The sequence below is a fragment of the Mauremys mutica genome, chromosome 6, assembly GCF_020497125.1.
Source record: "Mauremys mutica isolate MM-2020 ecotype Southern chromosome 6, ASM2049712v1, whole genome shotgun sequence".
NCBI lineage: Eukaryota > Metazoa > Chordata > Testudines > Geoemydidae > Mauremys > Mauremys mutica.
Genome location: NC_059077.1, coordinates 65,700,436 through 65,728,127, shown reverse-complemented (window position 1 = coordinate 65,728,127; position 27,692 = coordinate 65,700,436). Strand labels below are relative to the sequence as shown.

Genomic DNA, 27,692 nt, shown 5'->3' with positions numbered 1-27,692 from the left:
TTTTAAAGTGGGGGTACTGAGAGCCATTGAACCAAACTGTAAACCCTGCGTATAATGAAAATCACTTTAAGCCAGGGGATGCTGCAGCACAGCTCTTGGGATGAGGGTGGCTCTGGGTGAAGGCGCGTGGCTGCAGCGAGAGCTGTAGTTGTATGTGTAGCTTAGCTCATTTATTTCCCTCCCCTGAACCCTACAGCAGGCAGTAGCGGGGCGGGCCCATGGGTTCCAATCCCCTCCCCCTCTCCGCAAGGATTGGCTGGTGTCTCCGCAGCGCGGGCAGGGATTGGCCGGCTCTGGCGGTGTAGCGGGACGGGATTGGCCTGGCTGGCTCTCGCTGAGGCCGGCGGGGGGGGGGAAGGCTTTGGTGCCAGGGCCCGGCCTGGAGGAGGCGGGTGAGTCGGGACCGGGGAGGGGTGAGTGCAGGGCCCGGGCCGGGCCGGGCCGGACGGCGGGCTCGGGGCAGCGGCCCCCGCTGCGCGGTAGCGTGGCTGGCTCGGGAGGATCCCGGCGCGGTTGGGCCCAGCGGCTCCGTGCCGCGGCCTGTCACGGGGGAGCCCCGGCCCCGGCCTGTGGCGGGCGCGACCCGTCCCGTCCCGTCCCTTCCTGGTTCCCCGCGGGGTCTGACCCCTCTGCCCGGGTGCCCCGTGCGGGGCAGGAGCGGCGCAGCCCGGCCCCGAGGGGAGCGCCTGGGCCGGAGCCGCCCCCTCGGGACAGGCCGCCTCCCCCGGGCTTGAGGACGGGTCTCGGCTGCGCGCCTCGCCAGGCTTGTGCAGGCCCCGGCGGGGATCCGCCAGCGCTGCTGGCAGCAGGGCCTGGGAGGCGCGCGGGGGTGGGTGGGGCTGTGCATGGCCCCGGCAGTAGGGGTGGGGTACCTGGGGGATGTGGTAGCCACCGGGGCAGGTGTGGCCCATACAGTGGAAATAGGTGTGAGGGGGGCGCCTGGGAGGGTGGTGAGGAGCAGGGTACATGGGGGTGGGCTCAGAATTTAATGTGTGCCAAGGCTGAGCCCTGGAAGCTGGAGGCTTGGCAGTTCGTAACCCTGGCACCTCTGGGCTTGCTGCATCAGTGTTAAATGTAAAAAAATTTTACTTGAGTCCCAGCACCTTTTTCATTACTAGTTAAGCACTGGGTTGTGATGTCCTGGCCACAGTCAGTGAACACATCTGGGCCTTCATGTTGCAAACCCTTCCCTGTGTGCATAACTTCAGGTGTGTGAAGAGTCACTTTAATCAAATGGGGGTGCTCATGCAAGTAATGTTAAATATAGGACCATAGACATATAGGGCTAGAAGGGGCCTTGAGTTCATCCAGTTCATTCCGCACATGGAATATACCTGGACGTCTGCAGGATTGGGGCCATAAGCAGAAGCACATTCATAAATGTGAAGGCTTGTGGGCATACCATGGATTTATATAGAAGCAATACATGTTGAATACTGTGTGCAGATGTGGTCACCCTGTCTGAAAAAAGATATATTGGCATTGGAAAAGGTACAGAAAGGGGCAACGGAAGTGATTAGGGGTATGGAACAACTTCTATATGGAGAGAGATTAATAAAACTGAGATGTTCCAACTTAGAAAAGAGACAGCTGCGGGGGGGGGGGGAAGGAGAATATGATAGAGAACTATAAAATCATAATTGGTGTGGAGAAAGTCAACAGGGAAGTGTTATTTACTCGTCTTGATAATACAAGACCGAGGGGTCACCAAATTAAATTGAGAGGCAGCAGGTTTAAAACAAACAAAAGAAAGTATTTCTTCACACAATGCATAGTCAACCAGTGGAACTGTTTGCCAGAGGATGTTGTGAAGGCCAAGATTATAACAGGGTTAAAAAAAGAACTAGATAAATTAATAGAGGATAGGTCTATCAATGGCTGTTAGCCAGGATGGGCAGGGATGCAAAACCATGCTCTGAAGTATACCTAGCCTTTTTTTCCCCAGAAGATGGGAATGGGTGATAGGGGATGAATCACTCAATGATTACCTAGACTACAGAATATCAGGGTTGGAAGGGACCTCAGGAAGTCACCTAGTCCAACCCCCTGCTCAAAGCAGGACCAATCCCCAGACAGGTTTTTACCCCAGTTCCCTAAATGGCCCCCTCAAGGATTGAACTCACAACCCTGGGTTTAGCTGGCCGTTCTGTTCATTCCCTGGGAAGCACCTGGTATTGGCCACTGTTGGAAGAAAGGATACTGGGTAGATGGACCATTGATCTGACCCAGTAGGGCCATTTTTATATTCTTATGATAACAGTCTACATATACATAGGCTATGTCTATGCCAGGGGTGGCCAAACTGTGGCTTGCGAGCCACATGCATCTCTTTTACCATTAAGGAGCAGCTTACAGAGCCCCCCCCCATGCCCTGCCCCATTCTCCGCCTACCAGATTTTGTGTGCGGGGGTGGGAGGCTTGGGACCTCTGCTTTGCAGTGGGGTGGTGGAGTAGGGGCTTCTGCCCAGTGGGGAGGACGTTCTCGGGGCTTCAGTCCCATGGGGTGCACCTGCTGGGGCTCCTGGCTTCAGCAGGAGCAGGGCTAATGCCCTGAGACCTGACAGGCATGCCCTGGCTCTCAAACCTCCGAAGATTGTCATATGCAGCTCGGAGTCTCAATAAGTTTGGCCACCCCTGGTCTATGCTATAAGCGCCAAGTGGGACAATTGCTACATAGCATAGCACGGCTGGCTCCGGAGGATCCCGGGGCAGTTGGGCCCAGCAGCTTCGTGCTGTGAAGTTTTTTTTAATAGCTTTAGTACAGTGGTTTTCAACCTTTTTTTCATCTGCAGACTCCTAAAAAAATTTGAATGGAGGTGTAGCCCCCTTTGGAAATTTTATACATAGTTTGCGGACCACAGTTTGAAAATCAGTGTTCTATGGTAATATCAACCTTTTACAGACTGCTTAGACATAGTCTACGGCCCCCCAGGGATCTGCAGACCACTGGTTGAAAACCATTGCTCTAGTAGATCCAGGCGGTAACTGGGTCAATGGAAGAATTCTTCCATTGATCTAGTTCTGTCTGTATTGAGGCGTAGGTTGACTTAACTACGTTTCTTAGGGGGGTGAATTTTTTGTAGACTTCTGGGCTCAGGCTGGAGCCCTGGCTCTAGGATCTTTTAGGGTGGATCCAGCCCGAGCACTAGGACCCTCTCAGGGCCCTAGAGCCTGAGTACTAGCCTAAGACTGGAAGTTTGCACAGCAGTGAAACACCCCCGCAACCCTAGCCCCCCAAGCCTCAGTTGGCTGGCACAGACCAGCCGTGGGTTTTTCTTTGCTGTATAGACATACCCTAAGTGACTTAATTATAGTTGAATTAAAGATATTTTAAAATAACATTTTGAACACTTATATAATCAGAGCACATACAACTGAAAGTGTTTTCACAGACATGAGTTATACATTAATGTAAATATACATATATTGCACAATCTCTTCATATTCAAAGGATGAAAATGTTTAAAAAAATTCTAAATTGAAAACGAAACAATGTCATCTATGTAATACTATATAGTTCACAGAGGAGCCAGGTCTCTCAGGCTTACTGACTTGTGTGGGTTTAAGGTGCAGCTCTGTTTTTAATGTCTCTGCAGAGACACCAGTTTTCTGGTATGAATGTTGAACTGTGTTATATACACTTATCCCCCTAAACTGTGCTACCTTTGGGGCTGAAATTGTGCTGCATGTGAATTTCTTTTGTTAAATTTGATAAAATTACATTTGACCATCTTGGGGGAGGGGGATATGGTGCCTCCCAGCAGTAAAGAGAACTTTCAGATTTTATTTTTGTGCTCTGATGGCTTTTTAAAACTTCTGTACTTCATGGACTTGATGTTCATTTAAGACTAGTGACATGATTGAAAAAATAGTTTAAAAATAAGCTGTGTAAATATTCATATATCTGTGATGCAGTACACCAGATATAAACCATTTTGTTTACTTGATTATACAAGTATATATTTGAATCAGAGATCGTATAGAAGTTTTTCCCTAAAACTGTTAATGCAAGGTAAATGTTTAAAAATCAACACACATGAATCAAGAAAGTGAATTGTTTACTGAGGCCATATTGCAGAGATAATAAGGCAAATGCAAATAGTGTGCAAGTGATAGAGATGACTACACATGTGCAATGTGACCAAGTTATTGTTGCTGTAGGAAACATAACTTTTAGATTTCTTGACTTAAAATGTCACAGTTAACATTGTATTAAATAGAGCTCTTTCACAGGTATTGATTTTTGTCTATTTTGCTAATTCAGTGCATAAACAGTTCAGTGAAGAAAGTATTTGTCATTATTTGGCAAATCAAATCAACATCAAAACAAGGCACATTTTTGACCCAGTTTTATTGTGCTAGGTCAGTTGTGGAGTTTTCCCATGAAAAGAACCTGTTTTTTTTTTTTTTATTTTCCCACAAAAAGAATTCAGTATATTAACTGAAAAGTGTTTGATCTAGTGTACTGGGTTAACTCAGAGAATGCTTTGATGGGTATTAGTAGCAACAGTTCAGGCTGGCACCATCATCGCTTTTTATAAATACAGTATTTTGCATGGAATCAGAAGTACTCATTGACTTGTGGGTCTTTTTTAGGGGGGCTGGGGAGGGTGGTTTTGAGTGATTCTTTGTTCCTTTCGCTTTGGCCTGGTGTAGTCTTGAAAGAAATTAATATTATTATTACTTTATTTTGTACTGTGATAGGACCTAGAGGCCAGGACTCCATTGTGCTAAGCACAGTATAAACATATAATAGACTGTGATGCTTCCTAGCAGTACCCAGAATTGTGAGGTACCTCGCTATCATCTGCCCTTAGCATGAGGAAGCTGTGACTATGCCTGCAGAGTGTCAGCTCCTTGACTTCACTGACCTCTTAGTTTATGCAGGCTCTGTTATCCATCTGCAGGTTAGCAATAGGCATGCTCCAGCATCTGAACCTTCTGAACGTCCCCTTTGATTGTCCAGCCGCTGGTTCACTGGACACTCTGAGTTCAGAGATTCACTGTTCCCAAAGGAATGGTACCCCTCAGTTTACCAGCTACACCTCAGATCACCACTCCATTTAACACACAACACTTACATTTTTACAGGTGTCTATAGTGAAAACAAGTATTTGACAACATACAGAGATTTGAGAAGTAGCAAATAAAAAATTTGGAAACAAGTGGTTACTTGTAAAATAAAAAACATAACACACATTCTAAAGCCTGGACTTAATTAAGAAGATCGTCTCCTGTCTAATGAAGTTTAGTTCACCCAAAGTCTTTGTAGCATTTTCAGAGCAAAACCATGCTCTGAAGCGTCCCTAGCCTCTGTTTGCCAGAAGCTGGGAATGGGTTACAGGCAATGGACCACTTGATAATTACCTGTTCTGTTCATTCCCTCTGAAGCACCTGGCATTTTGGGCACTGTTGGAAGACAAGATACTGATCTAGATGGATCATTGGTCTGACCCAATATGGTCATTCTTATGTTCTAACTAAGTTAGCTGTGACCCTCCTTTCTTAAGACAGAACACGTTGACAGTATCCTAGGTGAAGGATCCAGGGTGTACCTCAGTACCTCCAGTTATGCCCCCAAAATCCATTGTCTTTACTTGTAAACAGGATACCCCTCTGCTGCATTAGTGTTTCCTTCAGTTTTTTCTCTTGAAGATGTCACAAACTTTTGATTATCGTTCTGCTCTGTCTGTGGAGGGGCCTCCATTGTGAAGCAGACAATATCACACATGTGACCAGCCAGAGGGAGAGAAGGGTCTCTTCCCTCCTACCTAAATGGAGCATGTTTATCACCTTCTGGTGACCGGCCTTAATTTACATACCTTAAAAATATAATTTCTGGTTTAGATACTTAACTTCTTAAACATTATCCATCCATACATTTAGAAATGATTGATAATCAGAGGGGTGGTGTGGGATTGTTGTGCATGAGAGTGTGAGAAACTGACATGCAAGTTTCAAGGTTGAGGCTACTTCTTATCTGCTGGTAGGCAGTAAACAGGATAATAAATTAGAAAGTGGGACAGAATGACAATTACCCAATGAAGTTACAGTTGTGCCTGTGTGTACCTTATTAACCAATTAGCAATTGCTTGATTGCTTGGTCTTAATTGTATATAAGAGCATGCTGGAGAGAAATAAATGACTCTGCTTCCAATCATACTGACTGCTGAGCTTTGTCCACGCACGCCTGCGATGCAACAAATGGTGACCCCGACGTGATTCGTATCGAATGAAAGTGTCGGTGGCCTGACCCAGGCGGAGAAGCCCTGAGCCCAGAGGCGAACGGCCAGGAGCCTGAGCCCAGAGGCGGGGAGTGCTTATCCGACGTGATTCGTATCGAATGAAAGTGTCGGTGGCCTGACCCAGGCGGAGAAGCCCTGAGCCCAGAGGCGAACGGCCAGGAGCCTGAGCCCAGAGGCGGGGAGTGCTTATCCGACGTGATTCGTATCGAGTGATGATAGTATCGGGAGCCTGAGCCCAGAGGTGAACGGCCAGGAGCCTGAGCCCAGAGGCGGGCGGCTGGGAGCCGCGACGGGGAGTGCTGGAGAAGCCCCCGGGCGTCCGAAAAGAGAGGCGCACCTGAGCCCTGAGAAGAGCGGCTATAAGCCGCGGTGGAGAAGGGCAGAGCAGCTAACGTGAGTACCGCTGTATCAGCTGAAGAAAAGATAACACAGAAGCCTTTATTGCACATTATGAAGCGGCAGGGAGAAAGGCTCCCCTTTGATATGTTATCCCGCCTGCTGCGGTGGGGACAGAGAAGGGAACCTTTTGTTAAGCCGAGTACAATTTTTAATAAAACTGTGTGGGAGCGGCTAGGCTCCAAGCTTTGGAAGTCGGTGGCTCAGGGCGATAAGGAAGCCTTTTCCCTGAGTCCAGTATGGAATAAGACAAAGAAGATAGTAAAAACTCTCGTGGCCGAGGCAGGAGTGCAGGCGGCCCTTTTTAAGCTTTTCCGCCCAACGCCCGAAATGCCTTCTGTGTTGTCGGTTGGAGCCAGGGAGTTTTTCGGTGGCAAGGACACGGTGATACCTTTGGCTTCCGACCTGGATAATGTTGCCCCTGTTATGGTTCCACTACCCTCCAATACGCCCGAGCCTATGAAAACAGCTTTGCCGTATGCACCCCCTCCCGGGCCATGCCGTGTCCACGGGACCTGGGGGTGTCACGAATGCGGGGAAATAAAGGAGGCTCGGGTGAGACACGTGCCATCACAGGTCTATCCCAATTTGACTACGCCTATTCAGTTTACCCAGTTTAATGTCTTTTATAAGAAAATGGAGCGCCAGGGTCAACAGCTGCAGGCCATTTATAATAAGTTAAATCAAATGCAAGGTCTTCCAGCTGGATCATTGTGGAAAGAGGGGGAGCAGGCAGAGGCTCGTGAGGAGGTGCTCCGCTGGAAGCGAGCCCTGGACGAGAAAGCTTTGGAGTGCATGGCACAGGCAGAGGCTCGTGAGCAGGCAGAGGCACGTGAGGAGGTGCTCCGCTGCAAGCGAGCCCTGGACGGGAAAACTTTGGAGTGCATGGCGCAGGCAGAGGCTCGTGCCGTGGCCCCGGAGGTCGTTCGGACCTACAAGCAAGTTAGTTGTTTTGGCAGGAGCCCGGAGAAGGCGTCCCACGCTGGCTGGTCTGAGCCGGGGACAGTGCCGGGAAAACCGTTATGCTTCTCCGGTATGAGCAGCAACAGCTGGGTGTTCTGACACAGGATTTACAGTTTAAAAGAAGCCAAGCAGGGAAAGTAAAAGAACAGCATGAGTTAATCGAAGACAGCTCATTCTTTTCTTTTTGGCCCCGGTCAAGGACATATTGCTCACAGCTCAGACTAATGAGAGCTGAAAAACCGCCCAAAAAAGCTAATGAAAGCTGCAAAATCCTGCCAGGCACTAACGGAATGTGTTAGCTGTCTCCTTTCACAGAAGCTGAACCACGACGGTGGTGGAAAAGAAGAAAAAAATACTCACATCATTGATATTGCCAAAGTCCAGAAATTTCTGACTAAAAGGATATTGAGAATTGACCCTGGTGAAGAAATAAAGAATTGTACACTGGCAGGAAGAAATTTGGGACTCCTGCTGAGAAATGTGATGTTAATTGGATTTTGGGATTTATTCTACAGGCTGCGCCCTGTGTTTTGGATAAAAATTTTGGCATGTATTGCCCCCCCCAATTGGATTGTAAATGATATTACCCCCCCATTACTGACCCCAGTTTTTTTAGGGCCTAATTGTTTTTTGTTTTTGGAGTTTGAGAAAATTCAGCCAAAAGGTTTGTTGAGTATTCTCAAAGGGGGGAGTTGTGGGTTATTTAGGCATAAATTTAGGTAATTTGGGAGAATGGCTTTGAATTTATGTGACCCAAAGTACCTTTATGTAAAGTGCTTTTGTTAGCCTTATTAGATTTTTGTTAATTTTGTGTTATGTGCTGATTATTGGTTGTTGTAGATTGCTTGATACTAGATGTAGCCTATATTTAAAATAGATAGGCTGATTGCAGATGTTGTAATTAAAGTCGTATGCATGAGAATGTAGCCCCCACGGTGGGAAAATATAGATAATTACTTGCAGTAGAGATTAGAAGGGTGGGGGCTAGTTAAGAAGTACACCCTCCTAGCTAAATTGATAGTGGGATAAGTTGGTATTCATGAAAGGAACGGTTTAGCAAAAGGAAAAAAGGAAGGAAAAAAGGATCGGGCCCAGGCAGGCAGGCAATAGACAGAGAACTTGGAAAGGAAAAAAGGATCGGGCCCAGGCAGGCAGGCAACAGACAGAGAATCTGAAGAGGAAAAAAGGATCGGGCCCAGGCGGCCAGGCTACAGACAAAAGCTTGGGAATTTCAAATATTCAGGGGGATACTTGGAATGGTGATTTAAGTTGAGAAAGGTGGCTGTTGGAAGACAAGCTAGTAATTTTTAAGGAGAGTACAAAGTTAACTCCATGGTTGCTAGAGGGAATAGCAGTTGGATTTTGTAAAGATGCTAAGAGAAAAGTTTTTGGTGTTTTTGAAATGTTTGTAAATAAATTTAGGCAAAGAAATTAGTTTGTAATTGTTTGGCTATGAATAATTTTGTTGCATTAGCTGAAGAATGTATATACTGCTATGTAATTGAGATTGTATTAGGTTTTATGGGCATATAAGTGGTGATGGTTTTTTTTTAGTGTTTAAAAGCAGAAGCTGATAGTAAGAAATTTTAAGCTGTGATTAGCTTTGGATTTTAGAGGTAAGCTAGGAAGCAATTGTATTATTGTAAATGATTTAATTGATGATGTAATTTTCCTTTTTTTGCCTGGTAGTAATAAGGGTATTTGTATATTGTATGTAATGATTGCTTGCCCAGTAGGGGTAGTTTTGTTTTTGTTTTTTTAGATATTAAAGAAAATTGGTGTTAGCTGCATAGCATTTAATGTACCATGCATTTATTTATAGAGTTTACATTTATGTTTTATGTCTTGTGTTTGTTTGTGACGTGTTTTCTGGCCAGAATTGTTGTGGTGTTGTTGAGATGTTTATGTGGTTTATGTTGTGTTTTCTGCTGTGAATCCCCCCCCTCAGTGTCAGTTTGATCACCTGACACATGAGGGATGGATTGGTAATAGAAATTTTGTCACAATTTGGTGTGCAATAGAGAATGGGGGAATCCTGCAGAATTTATATTTATTTATTTGTTTTACCCTTGTTGTTTTATGTTTGTTTTGTTTGGTTGAGAATTGCATGGTTACAGGTGAGCCCTATAGCATAAGATAGATTATTTGTTTTTGGTTTTGTTTTGCACGCCTTTTGCTAAAGTTTGGTGTAGTTTATTGGATGTTTTTAATTTTTTTTTGTGTTTAAGAATAGGGGGGAGATGTCCGGTTGCATCTTCCCTATGCTGCCTTGGTGGAAAATTACAGCAGCGTGGTTACAAGAACAGAGGGATGAGATAAAGTTGTTATGCCAGAGCGAGGCAAATGCCAGGTGGCCTAGCTGAGATTGTTTTCAAGGTTCCAGGTGGATTCCGGCGAAGTGGGTCCGGCCCTGGCTGATTTTGGCGCAGAGTGCCATAAATACTACGGCCTTTTGCTTGCCCCATGTTGCTGCAGTGGAAGCCCTTATTGGAAACCTGCTTTGTGGGTGTTTGCACCTTGGTGGAACCCTCCTGGCCCTTTGGGCCACTTGCGTTACCTGGAGGAGGAATGTATAGGTAAAAGTAGGGCACTGCGGAAGATATTGTTATGGTTTAGTTAGGCAGCTGGTGTTTAAATTTGCTTTTAGTTTTGCTGTGTAATAGATTGTAGTAATGTGATGCTATGAGCTGGGAATGTTTTGCTGTGCCTTCCCTTTTTTATTATGAGAAAATGGGGGAGGTGTGGGATTGTTGTGCATGAGCGTGTGAGAAACTGACATGCAAGTTTCAAGGTTGAGGCTACTTCTTATCTGCTGGTAGGCAGTAAACAGGATAATAAATTAGAAAGTGGGACAGAATGACAATTACCCAATGAAGTTACAGTTGTGCCTGTGTGTACCTTATTAACCAATTAGCAATTGCTTGATTGCTTGGTCTTAATTGTATATAAGAGCATGCTGGAGAGAAATAAATGACTCTGCTTCCAATCATACTGACTGCTGAGCTTTGTCCACGCACGCCTGCGATGCAACAGGGTACTTCATATGCCACATTTTTGTGAATTATTATGTGTATACTTGAACAGAGGATCCCTATAAAACTCTATACCTTCCCGTTCAGGGCCTCTGCCAGTTGTCACAAAGATATTCCTGGGTCACAATGCCTTTATCCTGAAGAGTTTATAATATAGGTAGATTATTTACAATGCAAGATAATTGAGTTGTGAACATATGATTTACATTTTAATAAAGTTTTATTGCAATACTTCTGAATAATGGTAATGTTTACTACAAAATAGAACCGTAGGGAATGTGTATACACTTATTTATTTATTAGAATGCTAATAAAAACCCTTCTGTCTTTTTCTGAACAGATTAAGGGCTGAAAAAAATCTGTAATACAGTCCATATGCTAGTATTGGCACAAACTTCACCAACTTTATTACTTGCTGTGTTCCAGCATTATAGTCAAACAGTCCCTGGAGTTCAGTTTAGGATCTACTTTTTGTTAGTAGGTGAGCAAAATGTATTTGAAAGAAACAAATCTAAGTTGTCCTGAAATGACTTTTAAATTATTACCTATACAACTTTGAACAAGGCAACTCAAAGATGGAGATAGGAATGGGAACTCCACAACTTCTGATTACATTCTAGGCTCATGCTTTGCCATGGTATTTCTCACCTTTTTAAAAGGTGCAGCAGCATGATATAAGGATGGAACTTTTTATTCTGTTTGAATCTTCTTCCTTTTGGTGGTTCCAACAACCTTAACTTTATTGACAGATATGGTATGTTGTCTGTCAAAGAAATGACCAGAAACATTTGCAGTAATGCCTTGCTCAGCTGATACAAGGACAGTTATTGGAACTGTCAGTCATATGCTGACCCTTTAGCAGTGAAGTTGAGCAGCTCCTACCAGAAGCTTTGCCTTGGCAAAGAGAAGACCAGGCAGTAAGAGTGGTTGTTTTTGTCTGATTCTTTTAGTCAGTTTCTTTCAGCTAATAGCAATAATTTCTAAACAAATGTTACTTGATATTAGTGGTTAGAGCTTTGTTTTATGCTCTAAGAAAGCACTCAAAGCTGTAGCTGCTGACACAGCATGCAAGTTGTATTCTAGCATAGTTAAGTAAAAGAAAACTGAGGTAGAGCTAGAAGACATGGTCTGGAACTCTAGATCTAAACCATAGGTACAGGATGGGAACAAACAATGAGTATAGGTAACTCACAGCTTGTTAAATATCAGCAACACAGGCATGGTAAGTGCTAAAATGTCCTAATCTTTTACTAATTAATTTAACATACTTCAAAGGTATGGCAGAACCGGAGTGCCACGTGAAGTATTAAGATGAGTGTTCATGACAGTGGGGAAAAATGTCTCAATCTTCTCCTGCCGAAATTAACTCTTCTGAATCAGTGTTAGCATCTGAGGATTGTTCAAATGTGAGAAACTTAAGATAGATATTAGACACCTTATCTGAGGCCTCAGGTGTCTGACTTAATCAAATGATATGAATTCAAAGTATGAGTTCAGTTCAAATGAGAAAAAGTAGCAAGTTTTAAGAAAAGCTCTGTGCAGCAGCCCCTTACCACCTCCAATTCCCATAAACCCAGAAGGAAAAATGTAGCAATAAGAAATACACAAGAAAGTCTAAGAATTCTATTAATATTTTATTAACGTATACATACAATCACATGATTGTATCTTGTAACTCAGTCAAAATTATATTCTGCATTATTGGACTTGGCAGTCTTATACTCTTAATGGCTGGGTTAATTTTATTTTGAGCTCTGACTTTTGAAAAATAAATAGATATTCTCAAGTATAAAGAGACTTTTATGGCCATTGGATGTTGATTTTGGAGGCTTTTCCCTTCAAATTTTAACTTTTGATAGGGAAAGTTCAACAATTTTCATGAAAATTCTTCTACATAGCACCTTGATCCGCACCAAGTTCGCATGAAATGGCAAATTAAACATTGACTCAGCAAAATATGCAAGGTTGTTTCAGTTTTTAGATTTGTTCTTTTCTGTATGTATCTGCAGATCTGAAATAAAGTTATAGGTGCTTGGATTGCACTGGTTTGTACTGTATTTGCAGATATTTTGTCACGTATATAGCTTTTGTGACTCAACATCTTTAAATATTTTAAAAAATAAACAGGGTTTTTTACAAAGCAAAAATATAAATTGATTATTTTATACCAGTAATTCATCCTGAAAAATGGAAGAACTGTTTCAGTCAGAATTGGAACTGTCAGAGCAGGTTACAGAGTAGTAGAGGCTTTTTCTTTCTGGATATTTTGTCTTCGTGGGGGAAGTAGGTACTTCAGAGTTCCAAATGAAATATCGTCAAAAGTAAAGGAAAATGCTTCTCAGCCATCTACAAATAGCCTCTTACCTCATTAATGAAACAAACAGCAGAAGCCATAAAAGGAGGGTAGAAGCTATCCCAACAAGGGTCATGCTACATGTATGTTACCAGGCTATAAAGCTTTGGGCATGTTTACACTAGAAATGCAAGTTGACCTAAATTAGGTTAACTCACAGCTACCGCAGTGATTACTACAGTGGTTCATATCCACAGTACCCTCCGTCTGTTGGTGGTGCGCGTCCTCACCAGGAGTGCTCCCATTGACTTAAGAGTAGTAGCATGGGGTGCTGAGAGACTGGGAGCTCACAACTGGGAGCCCGGCTTTGGTGGGGGGCTGAGAGTTGCTGGGGAGGGCAGCAGCCATAGAGAGCTGGGAACCTCTGAGTAGGGAGCACAGGCAGCATCTGGGTCTGCAGCGCAAAGCTGGGAGGCAGCTGGGCTTTGGGGAGCAGGGCAGGTGCAGCCCGGCTTAGAGTGGTAAGCCCGGGAGCAGCCATGCTTTAGCTGGAGCCATCCACCCACCTCTGTGACAGCCCGGCTTTCTTATCAATTTCAGGGCTCCAGCATGGAGTCCTGAAATTGACAAGAATGACAGCCAATAGCCAGTATAAGTAACGCAGATCTACATGGACACTGCATCGCCCTAACTACACCGACATAACCCTTACACTTCTCCTGGGGGTATGTTGGTGTAGTAGGGCACGTGCATCCCGAGGAGCATGTGTACACTGACATAATTATATCGACATAAGCTGCCTTATGTTAACCTAACTCTGTAGACCAAGCCTTTATGAACAGTGGACAGACTTAACAGTGGAAATCTGCGAGGTAGCCTCCTTTCTGATTAAACTATCATCTGGTGGTCTCTTCGGGGGAGAGCAGGGAAAGGAGATGCCCCAGATAGTTTTCTCAGGGGATATTGCATGCTGTAACAATGTCACCGTCAACAAGACAGATATCTGCAATATATTCACAATCTCAACTTTTCAGCTTTTGTGTATTTTGCTGTAGCTAAGGGACAATTTTACCTAACAGCCTCAAGCATCACCACGATGCTGCTTTTTGGACTTGTATGTTTTTATGCTGTCAGACATCTCTATAGTATCTGAGCACCTTCCACATGAAATCGATAACGATGGCACTATCCTTAGTGTGCCACTTCTTCTTTTTGAGGGGTAAAATTCTGCTTGTGGTAGAGCCTATTGTAGGTCTCTTTTGGGAGTGGGTAGAAGAGACTTGGTTCAGTTGGTTGGGTAGAAAGGTGGTGGTAGTGTTGTGAGTATCATAACGGAAAATATTTGAAAAGTTGGTAAAAGAGCATGTGGAAAAGATTGTCTGACCTCTATCAAAGACATCAAGACACACAGCTTCTGAAGACTATTTTTCTTTTTGTTCCTGTGGTTATAGAAAGAACTCTACTTATATCGGAAAGAGGTCTTGTAACAGAAATAGTAAGTAGAGGAACACATATGTCAAGACTTGGGGAGAATACAGTTAAATCCCATAGAGAACAAGGTAAGATACCCCATGTCAAAACCAGCTTCAGGTATGGGACAGGATATCATTTTTAGACTTTCTAGATAAAACTCATTGCAGACTGATTGGTCACAGAAGAAAATTCCTAAGGCATTCCAAAGAATTCGTGAAGAGTACACAGAATGTATTTTACCCCCTAAACTCCTTGAGATTAAAAAAAAAAGAAGAGAAGAATAAGAATATGTTGACCCCTGTACTACTACCTTGAAAGATGCAACAAGACTGTATCAGTGGCATTTTCTGTTGTCTTGTGACTCAAAAGAAAATGATGCTATAAATACATGCTGTGTTCGAACACAAGAATGTAAACAAGATGAGGTTGGTTTTAGTTATTTGTATTGCAGTAGCACCTAGGAGTCACAGTTATGCACCAGGGCCCCATTGTGGTAGATATTAAACAAACAAAAAGTTCCTGCCCTAAAGAGCTTACTATCTTAAGACAAGAGACTACATGTATATACAACAGATAAGTGGAGGCACAGGGAAGCACTGTGATAATACAGGTTAGCATGGTAGGCAGTGGTCTCATATTGTCCCCAAAAGATCAGATGACAATTTTAGTAATATGTATCTTTCTAGTTACAGTTGACTACCTCTCATGGATTTATCAAATGCTGTTGCCAGATGGTGTTCAAATTCTCAAATCTCTAGAATTCTTTCCAAGATTCTGGTAGAATCTTCTTTGAGAATAGCGATACCACCTTTTACCCTTCCTTGAAAATATTCTGAGAACAAGTGGCATGGGAGTCAACAAGTATAGCAGCTCGGATAACAGTATTAAAACTCAAGTTCAGGTTATTTGTAATCAATGTATCTTCTCAAATAGATAAGAGGCTCTTATTATAACTCCTTACAATAGTAACCTCTCATCCATTTGAAGATAGGGCGGCTAGCAAGGACAATTACTGTTCTAGGAAAAGAAGTTTTATCAAGTGACAAGTTCTAGAAGATGAGATACTGCGTGAACTAACAACATGCAGGAAAATATGGACAAGCACCTTCCTTTGTCTGCCTGAGATAAGTTTCACATCTAGACACTGTGCAATACGCCACTTGCAACATGTGAAGAAAGTATCTGTTAAGCTAGTTGGGGAACACCAACATCTGCTAGAGTGCACTGTTGCAATGATATTGGAGGAAAAGTATTCCAGACAGTTGTCATTTTGAAAGGATTGGTAAACTTAGTGGACCCATAAATCCAAAGTTCCTGGGCCGTGGAAACACTACAAAGCAACACAGATTTTCTGGAACTGAGAGTGGCAAGATTATCTTTGACTTATTTAAAAGGGGCATTCAGGGTCAGTCCTGCAAGACATTTCTATAGTTGGAATAAGCAGGTAGGTATGAGAAGCTGTGTTTTCCATCAAGAAGTGGTCAAGACTTGTGTTTGTGTGACACCCAGCACAATAGGACCCTAATTTGACAGCGGCCTCTGGGTGCTAGTGTTACACAAATAATCATTAAGATAGGCAAATACAAAAGCAGATCAGTTCAATAGGAGCACTGGAACTTCTCTTGAAAGACACTTGGAAACATGCACGTGTGTTTCCAGGAACAGCTGCAATGTACTCATCTCATGACTTGTAGTGGAGGACGCATACAGTGGGTTGTTTGTCAATTGTACTCTCCAGAGCTCTTGAAGAAAAGAGCATAGGGGGCATCCTTCTAATGGGCCCCAAATTAGCTCAGCAGAAAATGATTTTCAAACAAGACATATCAGTCAGGGATCCAATACATTTTCCAAAAAAATGTACTGTACTTCCTTCTTGAGATCAGTAATAAAACCCAAATCTATAAATACTAATCTAATAGTTTGGCTTTTCAAAGTTTACTGTTAAACCAAAACAATTTTTTTAATGTTAGAAAGTAAATTTTTACAATTCCAGATGCTACCAGCGCTAATAGATGTGAGACTGATTTAACAGTTTAATCTTCAGAGATTAGTTTAGCAAACAGCTTAAGGGAACCTGCTGGCCTACAATATAAGAATAGATGAATAGTTACTTAAAGCAATGTTTTTAAAGGCATTTTTAAATAAAATAGATTAAGAACTACCCTGCAGTTCTCTGTGATGCACACGTGCCTATGCACCTTCAAACTTCTTAAGGAGGTTTTATTATTTTTTAAAATAGCATTTCTTAATAAATACATTTTCTAGGAGAAAATCGGAGGAGGCAGTCTTGTTCTTGCTATAAAGTTGAAATAATTATGATGCCTTCTCTTGCATTCATACCAAGGCTTGCTTATTTATTTCAAAGGTCACAGGAATTAAAGACTGGCATACTCTTCATGGTAGAACTGTGTTTAAAATGTGGAAGAGAACTAAAGAATTAAGGCTAAACTATGTCCCTATTTTCCACTTAGATGCCAGAGCAATAGAGATTCAAAGTCGATATCTAAGTGCATAGAAAGAAGGGATGTAAAACATTAACCGGTAAGCATTAGACTTACCAGTTAACCTGCCTTAACTGTTAACCCCTGGGCTGGCTGGCCAGCCCCAGCAGCCCCTGCGCCCGGTGGTTGAACCTGACCCCAGCCCCGGGCCTGCCGGAGCAAGAACAGCCCAACCCCTCTCCCTTTACTTGGTTAACGATTTAAATGACATAATTTTAATCTTTGTGTCACAGAAGGTGAATGATGTAATGCAACATGGTAATTTAAACATAATATAGCCAGTTACATGGCATAAGAGAAAATATAAATTATGCAGAAATACCGCTCTGAATATGATCTTTGTGCTGAGCTGTGGCTTTCTGTCATGTAAGGTCATGTCTACATTATGCCAGCATAATTTTTTTTTCGTAGTCCTAACAAACATAGTTGTACTGGCATAATTTTGTAGGGTAGATCAGGCCTTATGTTATCAGAAATCTGAAATTCTACTTTAAATTAAATATTTTAATCATTTAAACAGTTAACTTTTTAAACAATATTTTACATCCCTAATAGAAAGAAATATTGTCACCATTTGGGAAAAGAACTTGCTTATTTTGGCAAATGAATCTGAAGAGCAGTGACATTCTAATTTTCATACTTTTTTTTTTAATAACCACAAAATTAGATCTTTTGTTTTCTGATACTGCTTTTGAAAGAAGAGTTCTATACATAGTGAAAGTGGATGAGTTACTATGTCTGCAGGAATGACTGGTACATATGGACTAAATTATGAACCTGTCTGATGTCAGAATATAAACTCTGTCATCTGCATAATTTCTTCTTGACATTTATCAGAGTAATGACTTCTTGTTAGTACGGGAAATTCATCTGAGTTTCTCATGCATAGGCTCATCTAAAATATATTTGAGAACAATTAAAGACACTTGTGTGAGAGGAAGGAGGGTCCTTAGACAATGGTTTAATGTCTATGTTTGTTTGGTATAAGGGTAAAACTGGTCTTCCAAAAGTTAGTTTTGTGTGTGGATGGGAAGGAAGGTGTCTCAGCCTCGGGGTGCAATTCAGACCAGTAAAGGGCAGTGTCACCACTTGCTCTGTAACCCTGAGTGCCTTATAATGTTTTACTGCTGTAGCTTCCAGCCTGGGAAGCTCGCAGCCAGCTTACAAGCATGCATATCACATCCCTGAGTTTCTGTGTGCTAGACAGCTTTGGTTCAGCAGCTCTGACCCCAGCAGCCTGTCTGCAGCCCTACCCTGGCTTCCATCAGCTTTATTACAACCAGCAAGGTGACACCAACATGCTTCCAGTACTGAATTTCACCAAAACCATGTGCTCTGAATTATCCAGCCAGCCCTTACCTGGGTCACACAGAGAAATAAGGTTCATTGCTCCTCTCAAGAAACAAAAGCACATTATTAACTTGACTGGGGTAAATACACCCTTCCCTTGAAACGCAGTACTCAGTTGGTTTATAGTAAAAAATAAAAATAAATTTATTAACAATAGGCTATAGGTTAAGTGATGCCAAGTAAAAGAAATAAAAGTAGAGATGATTACAGGCAAATTGAAATGAAAACACATCTCTAAAGTGTAAAACTCAATCTAGCAAGGTACTGGCTTTGTTCAAGATGGTTTCTGTCACCAATCTTTCTTCTCAGCCTTGGCTAACTTTCCCTCAGTCAGGACCTTCCACAAAAGTACATGATGCTGGCTCCCCTTGTCTTCCTAGGTGAATGATCTTTGCTTAAGCAGGTTTCTCACCTATATACAGTGCCCGAAGACTTGAGGCTCCACCCTTAGTTGAAGTACCCATCTTTCTCAGCTTGCCAGGGCTCTGTTCACTTGTCTGTCTAGTGATGGATGCCAAAGATGACTTCTGGTCTTTGCTTAGATCTTCCAAAGTTCAATGACTGTGTTTCAAGAGGCAGAATGACTTCATGCTGTTTTTTCCCTTCGTGTGTGGGCTTCCCATCTATCTGTATGTAAATTAGGTTTCCATTATTTTGATTCCATGATGCATAATTTACATATGAGACAGGTAAATAGCTGTGGTGATCCCTCATGTGTGGGAGAGACCCGTTTCTCCCTTTGTTTAGACACAGAGTTTAAAGCCTAATATCAATGAGTATTCACAATTCCATTTAGAGTGTTAATACATACATTTTCCCAATCATATTAGTCACCAGTGTGTCATAGGCTTTCATAAAACACCTCACCCAATAACTTTTATAATACAGTAATACTATATATAGTCAGTGGATTCAATTGTTTCACTTGAGGGTCAGCCCCACTGTCTTTATAACCCAGATAAAGTTTCTCTTCTCTGCTAGAAGCTGTCTCCTCCCTCACCTGTTAGCTTTGTTTACCTAATACGTAAATAGACCTTCATTGTCTCTGCCTGATGGCCAGGCTGGTCAGAGAAGCAAATACACATTTCTTTATCTAGGGCAGACCTGTTTACCAACTCTCCTTGACATACCTGCCTTAAACATATTTTAGTCACCTTTCCAGCATATATCCATAACTCTTTATACACACCAAATACATATGCTATGCAAAAATAGTAATTATCAGTGATTTATTAGTTTTCCAATGACCCATTACATGACACCTTTTAGATGCAGATTATAACCATAGTCAGTTTGGGTACACTGAATTGTTCAGGCCAGCTGAAACTCATCACCTGAAACCAATGATCCCCTTTTTGGATATATGACACCACAACAATGTATTAGGTGTAGTGAGCATGTACCTGACAAGAGTTGTGACAAAAAATAGTGAAGTACAAATGGGCCTCTGTGTCACAGAAGGTGAATGATGTAATGCAACATGCTAATTTAAACATAATATAGCCAGTTATGTGGCATAAGACAAAAGATAAATTATGCAGAAATACTTCTCTGGATATGATCTTTGTGCTGAGCTGTGGCTTTCTGTCATGTAAGACCATGCCTACATTATGGAACCTATGCCAGCATAATTTTTTTTTCATAGTCCTAACCAACATAGTTGTACTGGAATAATTGTGTAGGGTAGATCAGGTCTTAGATTGTCAGAAATCTGCAATTCTACTTTGGAACCGTAGAGTCACATAGACAAACATTTTATAGTATTTGTCAAAGTGAGGGTGTAGCTCTTTGAACTGTCAGGTCTCCTTGAGAGAGAATATGTAATCTTATGATGGGAGTAGCAAGACTAGGTGTAATTAATGGTCTGAGTTACAACATCTAAACTAACCTTCCCTGTACCCATTTCCTTCCTCAGACTGTGCTGCAGAAAGATAGGAGAGGGCCACTGTAGGCATAGGGAGGGCCAAATGACCTGAAAGGTAATGGGTGGGAAATATGACCTAACCTTTAATTCATGTCTTCACCTGGATCTTGTAGGCATCTTCCGTGATGTGTTGAATGCGATACAGCCTTTTTCAACACACCTTCATTGTGGGAGAACAACTCTGTCCAGGCCCTTTGACAGAGACTGAGTGGATGGCTCAAACCCACAAAAACTTTATCACTTCTTTTGAGGTTGTAGGTTACTTTTCTCTTTGGTGACACTGACTGAAACAGCACACAACAGTAGAATTTCTTAAAATTTCTTATTAAAAACAATGAATTTAAAACAAACTGTTAACATATCTAGATCTACACTTTTTGTAAACTAAATAAGATAATGCCTTCTTAATGTAGGTAAGAGAAGAAAATCTAATGTGTTCTAAGAGCAAGTCCTGTCTCTGACCTCTTGTATGAAAGTTCTTTCCCCATGTTCAGATTTTTCCCACCCCAGAGCCAGGTTACTTCCACCCTAATGACTTTCCCTATTTCCAAACCCAAAGTATAGCACTTCCCAGCTTGTTCTCTAAGTATCTGCCTACCTCATGAAGTTGACTGGTTTCTGATGGGCCTACCCTTTGTTCTTGAGGATAGTAGTTCCAGATAGCTGCGTGGAGTTGTTTGTGGGGGATTGCTTGTCTACACTTAAAACACTGCGCTGTATATATGATACCTATGCTGACAGGAGGGATTCTTCCATCGGCATAGGTAATTCACTTCCCCAAGAGGCGGTAGCTAGGTGGATATAAGAATTCTTCCATCAATCTAGTGCTGTCTATGTCGGGACTTAGGTTGGCTTAACTACGCAGCTTAGTGGTGTGCATTTTTTTCATACCCCCGGCCTACATAGTATAGCCCAGGCCTGTGTCTAAAACTTGCCTACTTGGATATGAAATATTAATTTACTGACTATAATCTGTCACACAGACTTTCAGTAGAAGAAATGTGGTTTAATTGTTAAATAATACTAATGTGTAAGGTCCTACCAAATTCACGGTCCATTTTGGTCAATTTCACAGTCATAGGATTTTAAAGACAATACATTTCATGATTTCGGCTATTTAAACCTGAAATTTCACGGTGTTGTAATTGTAGGGGTCCTGACCCAAAAAGGAGTTGGGGGGGGGGGTTGCAAGAGTATTATGGGGGGGCTTGTGGTACTGGTACCCTTACTTCTGGGATGCATCTGAAGGCATAGACACCGCCAGCAGCTCCGCAGAAGTAAGGGCATGTCTACACTTACCCCTGGAGCGATCGATCCAGTGGCAGTCAATTTATCGCGTCTAGTGAAGACACGATAAATCAACTGCCAAGCACTGTCCCATCGACTCCTGTATTCCACCGGAGCGAGAAGCATAGGTGGAATTGATGGAGGAGCGTCAGCAGTCGACCTACCGCAGTAAAGACACCACGGTAAATAGCTCTAAGTACGTCGACTTCAACTATGCTATTTTTGTAGCTGAAATTGTGTAACTTAGACCAACTTAGCTCATCCCTCTTCAGTGTAGACCAGGCCTAAGAGTGGCATGGTGTGGTATTGCCACCCTTACTTCTGCACTGCTACTCCCAGGTGCTGCCTTCAGAACTGGACCCTTGGCCAACAGCCTCCGCTCTCCAGCCGCCCAGCTCTGAAGGTGGCGCAGAAGTAAGGGTGGCAATACTGCAACCCCCCTAAAATAACTTTGTGACCCCCCACAATACCCTTTTTTTGGTCAGGACCCCAGTTTGAGAAATGCTGATCTCCCTGATGAAATCTGTATATTATAGGATAAAAGCACACAAAAGACCAGATTTCATTTTGGGGGGAGGGGGGGATGACCAGATTTCATGGTCCGTGATGCATTTTTCATGGTCATGAATTTGGTAGGGCCCTATTAATGTGGTAGTACCTAGAGGCTTCAACGGTGATCAGGGCCTATTATGTTAGGCACTGTGCAAACATGTAGTGAGAGACAATTCCTACCCCAAAGAGATCATAGTCTAAATAGACAAGACAGACAGGACAGGAGGCGGGAGTGGAAACGGGCACAGAACGGGGAAGTGACTTGTCCAAGGTCACAAAAGAGGTCAGTAACAGAGCCAGGAGTATAATCCAGGTCTCCTGAGTCCTAGTTCAGTATATTAATAAATATTATATAGCATCATCACTCTACATGGAGTTGTCTAGATTTAAATAAGACACAGTCCCTTATCCAAAGAGCTTATGATCAAAATTACATTCACATTGCATGTTGTTTAACAGACAAAGGAATGATAGGGAACAGAGAGAGAACAGTTAAAACCACATCATTTTACATGCAGGAGTCTGATTTTTTTTCAGACAGCACATCCATCAATTTCAGTCGCTATTTAGGTAAAAATGTACCTTTCAGTTGCAAAGCAACCCATAAGGAATGACTAGTTTAGTACACTTTATTAGTTTAGTTTTAATCTTTTGTCTATAAAAGAATTCTTCTGACAGAATTGGCGTAAGGAGCAAATCACCCAAGGCTTAGCCAATGACTGAGAGCTCTCATGGCTACTCTCATATTAGCAAAATGCACAACTCTTCTGTGGTGACTGCTGTGCAACCCACACTACATTTTTTTTCCTTTTTAGTTTTTTTTAAACTAGAAGATGTAGATTGGTTTTCTGATGAAGAAAACTTGTCTATATTTAGATATCATAATTATTGTATATGCACAGTAGTTATTTCTGAAAGCTTTTAGTATTTCAATTATTTAATCGCCTTCCTTTTCCTGAATAATAAAACAGGTTCAGTCTAAAATGTTTCACTTTCTAATCTGAGTAATTTTGCTTTATAAGTGCAAAAATCCTACAGAATGCTTTTGGATTTACTGTAAAATCATTGATTATAGCAGCTTTTAAAAAGCAACACATTTAAAAAAAATACACTGAAGCTGAAAATTTGTGTATGCAGTCCTTTTCCCAGAGCCATTAAAGATGTGTTGAAAGTCTCTGAATTGGTGCTTCTTTTAGGACAAATTTACAATGGTGCAAATGTTCAATTCTTTTGCAGTTCACTTGGATAAAGGGTGCATTACTGTCAAATGAATCAGTCATAGGGGGGAAAATATCGAGATTACCAGTGAATGTGAAATTGTACTTTGGGGTTAAAATGTGTGGTAGGAAAGCAGTGAGATTAATGTAATCTTGATGTAATTAATGATATTGAGCATAAACGCTCAGCTCATATAACTTGATTCTATCACATTTCTAGAGTATTTATCTTGGATTATGTTATACATTCTAGAGATGTAATGCTAGCATGTTTATAAGGGTATCAATCTGATATTGGAGCATTTATATATTTGACCTTATTTTTTTAAGTTTTTTGTTATTTGGTACTAATAATCTCTTTTGGTCAAAAGGGAGTTCACCTCCTCAGAAGTGGAAAAGGAAATGTGTTAGTGTAATCTGGTAGGAAATTTGATTACAGGAATATTTTTTTCTAAAAGTGTAAATAAGGGGAACTTTGTATTACAATAGTAAATCTCCTTTGTCTGAAAGAAAAAAGGCTAATCTTTTCTGGACAAACCATATCAAGCAAAACGTAGTTCCTGCCTATTAGCAAAGAAGCAAGTCTTCTCTACTTTTACACTTCAGCTTCTTTTATTTTGTACTAATAAAAGTATAATAGTGGACTTTTTTGGGGAGAAGTACTTCAACAAGGAAATGTTCTTTCCCATCCCACTGGAAAGCATTTAATGGCCAAACTCCGAATTTTGAGCTTTACCCAGAGCCGAGTAAAATCTATGAGAATCTTTCCATTGACTTCAGTGGCCCTCTGGATTGGGTCTTGTATACTTCTGGAGAAGATGGCGAAGAAATATTGCAACTTGTTAGTAAACTAACTGAAAACAAAAAACAATATAGTCTTGGTTAGACTGTAGAAAATGTAGCACTAAAAATTACATAATGATAATTGGCAGTGACAAACAGTGAATGCAGCTTCTTTATTGTGGACATAAAACACTCAGCCCCAAATTATATGAAGCATTTAGATTGTCTTCTGAGTGCTATTATTATTTTATTATTGTAGTGCCTATAAGCCTCAGTCATGGATCAGAACCCAGTTGAGATAGGTGCTGTATAAACACAGAACAAAATCCCCCCTAAAAGCTTACAATCGAAGTAATAAGACAAGAGTAAACAGATAGATACAGACAGACGGGAGAATACAAAGAATTGACGAGACAACTGTTGCCTAACCATTGTCAATTTTTTTTGTAGGGATCATAGAAAAGGAGAGATTTGAAAGAGGATAATGCAGATTTTTATGGGGAGCGCCTCCCAAGAATGAGGGGCACCATGTGAGAAAGTTCAAAGGTGCTTGTTTGAAAATTTAACAAGTGGGCTAAGGAGGCTGGCATCATGGGCTATCACATTGACAGCGAATGAGACGTGACAGGTAGGACGAGGATAGGCTGTGAAGGGCATTTGAAGTGAAGACCAGCAGCATATATTTGATGTGATAGAGAAGGGTGAGCTAAGATTGGCATGCAAAGACAGGGTTGACATGACCAAAGCAATGGGCTAGGAAAATGATCTTTGTAACAGCAGGCTGATTGATGTGAATAGGGCAAGACTGCATTTGCCAAGGTCAGAGAAAAAGAAGTTGCAGAAATCAAGATGATGAGAGCCTGGGTCAGAGTTTTGCCTGGGTGGAGGGATAGGAAAGGTTGAATTTTGGAGATATTATGCAGTAAGAATCTGCAAGATTTATACATTGCTTGGATTTGAGGACTAGAAAGAAGTCCAAGTTGAAGATGATGCTCAGGTTATAGGACTAAGTGATAGGCAGGATGGTGGTATTATTTGTAGTGATTGAGAATTAAGTTATCGGGGTGAGGGGTGGGGAGAGGCGTGGGGAAGGGAAAGAGCTCAGTTTCAACCTTGTTGAGCTTGATCTGACAGCTAAACATCCATGAGGGAGATGTCAAGGAATGAGGATGATATTTTAGTTGGGACAGGAGACAGGTCTGGAGGAGAGTGGTAGATCTGAGAGTCATCAGCATAGAGATGGTTGTTGAATGTTTGTTTGCAGATAAGATTACCTAGAGATAAGATGCAGAGGGAAAAAGGGATCAACAACAGAGCCCCAAGGAACTCTCATAGAAAGTTGGAGGGGGAATGAGGAAAGTACCCTCCGAAGACACTTTGAAGGAGTAATTAGAGAAATAGGAGAACAAGGAGGGGACAGAGCACAGAAGCCAAGGGAGGACAAGATTTCAAGAAGAAGAGCATTGTAAATGGTGTCAAAAGAGAATGAGGATGGAGTACTGGTTCTGAGCTTTGGCTAGGAAGAGGTCATTAGAGACCAGCAAAAGGTGGAAGCTGGATTGGAGAGAATCTAGGACGGAACTGGAGGACAGAAACTCCATACAGCTGTTGTAGACGGAGTTCAGTGAGCTTGGAGAAGGGGCAGTTGGAGAATCAAGTGGAGTCAAGGGTGGAGTTGTTGCAATGGGAGACACTAACACATGCTTGTATGTGATGGGAAAAAGCCCAGAGGAGAATGAGAGGTTAAAAGAAAAGCAAGGGATGGGATGAGAGTCTGTGCAAGGGAAATATGGTGGGATGGGCTCACTGTGGGAAGTGGAGAGGTTACAGGAACATGTTGAGATGCTGCATCTCTGACAGGAGGAGAGAATTGTCAGGGAGAAGAAGGAAGGTCATGTATTTTGCCAATTTTCTCTTGAAATAAATCGATGAGATCTTGTACGGAGAGAAGAGGGGAGATCTTCAGGAGTGCTGAAATGTGGTGAAAAGGCACTGAGATTGCAGGAATGAGATTCAATTAAGTTGGAGAAGTTGACAGAACTGAATAGGAGAGAATGAATTTATAGTGGAAGAATTCAGTCTGGTCAGAAGATTTGCTCCAGAGAGAAACTAGAGCATGAGAACAGGAGTGGAGGAAGTGCATGTTGCAGGTGAGCGAGGGCTTGGGGGTTGGCAGAGTGGATCTTGCAATGGGAAAGGGACAGAGAGTCAAGGGTGGAGGAGAGTGAAATGTGGAGAGAATCAACCACAATAGCAATGAAAGAAAGGGAAGAGGGGAAGGGAGGAGAGGACTCGGAGCAGATGAGAAATCAATGCTGATGGATTGGAGTTATGAGAAGACTCAGTGACAGTGCATGGATGTGTGTGTATGGTGGGGAAGGGCTGATGGCCTATGTTGAAAGAGACCCGGTGACGGTTGGAGTGTGGAATTCATCAACAGGATCAGAGAGTGTGAGTGGTTGGTGAAGACCAAGTCAAGTGAACGTTCCTTTTGGTGAGTGGGAGAAATGTTCCAGAGCTGCAGGTTGAATGGAGAGGTGTGAGGAGTTAGGTGGATGGTAGATGTCAGCAAGGTTGATGGGAAGAGGATAGAAGAGTCAGATGCAGTGCTGTTCAGAAGACGAGAAAGAGTGGGAGGATGGAGGCATTGGAAGCAGTAGGAATGGGAGAGGAGAAGGCCAACACCTCCCAGTGTCTGAGCCATGGTAGTGAATTTAAAAGGAGAAGAGGCCTTTGCAAGAGGTGACAGAGACAGTGGCAGATAAAGGGATCCAGGTCTCTGTGAAAGCCAGGAGCTGGAGCTAGTGAGATATGAAGAAGTCATGGATAGTTGTCATCTTTTTAGAGATGGAGTGAGTGTTCTAGAGACAGCAAGACAAAAGAAGAGGGGGACGAACATAAGTGACAGTACTGGAAGGGACCTCCTGCAACATTTACTTTAGTACCCTTCTACCACAGGCAACCCCATCATCTAATCCCATTCATAAATTTATCAGAGGAGGTAACAAAGATTTCATAGTCGAGGTCTACATGTTCATTTGGAGCAAAACCAACAGAGAGTTTTAAAAACCCTGCAGGATACTTTTGAACTAGACCCTGAAATGAATGAGAAGCAAGTGGAGTTAGCACAAGACAGGGATGACATCACATCAGTGAAACAGTTATTGAACAATTTAGCAAATGTAGTCTGAGAGAGTCCCTGACTGCCTTCCCATGGGCCTCCTCTGAACCTAGAGGGTCTTCCCTATTTTCTATTGCAGGAATCATCCCATTGGTAGCTTTATATGGAAGCTTAAATATTCCAGAACAGAATACCATATAGCAACAGAAGAGCGTTCCCTTCCCTTGAGATTGAGCATACTACTTGTGTCTGGTGCTTCTAGGTAGGCGGCGAAAGATCAAGTTATCTCCCGCTCAGCTCTCCACATCAGTGCATTGCACTGCAAAGCTCATGCTGAATACACTCAGGAAAGGGGAGTGGTGGCCACAAGCAGGAAATTAGTTTATGCTAATGCAGCACTTACCACCTCCCTCCTCTTATCTGTGCCATCACTCTGGAATGCTGGAGTTGGATTCTCCACTTCTTCCAGTTTTGCCTATGCAATGTGGGAGCACAACATAGTAAAATCTCATTCTGTGGTCAAGTTAGTGATAGAAAGGTAAGGGAGGTGTCATT

The 27,692-nt window shown here is 42.3% G+C and overlaps 1 protein-coding gene across 4 annotated transcripts in view; it reads left to right on the top strand.

The window, feature by feature from the left end:
• The first annotated feature begins 360 nt into the window (after window positions 1–360).
• PJA2 (praja ring finger ubiquitin ligase 2) overlaps window positions 361–27,692 on the top strand; it is an 81,084-nt gene continuing 53,752 nt past the window's right edge. Inside the window, exons 1-2 of one of the 4 annotated variants that reach the window (XM_045021333.1) lie at window positions 14,415–14,488; window positions 16,874–16,943. The gene's annotated coding sequence lies outside the window, so the exon portion shown is untranslated. Of the gene's footprint in view, window positions 414–14,414; window positions 14,489–16,873; window positions 16,944–27,692 lie in introns of those variants that run through there. The other 3 variants (XM_045021335.1, XM_045021337.1, XM_045021336.1) reach the window with 3 other exon arrangements.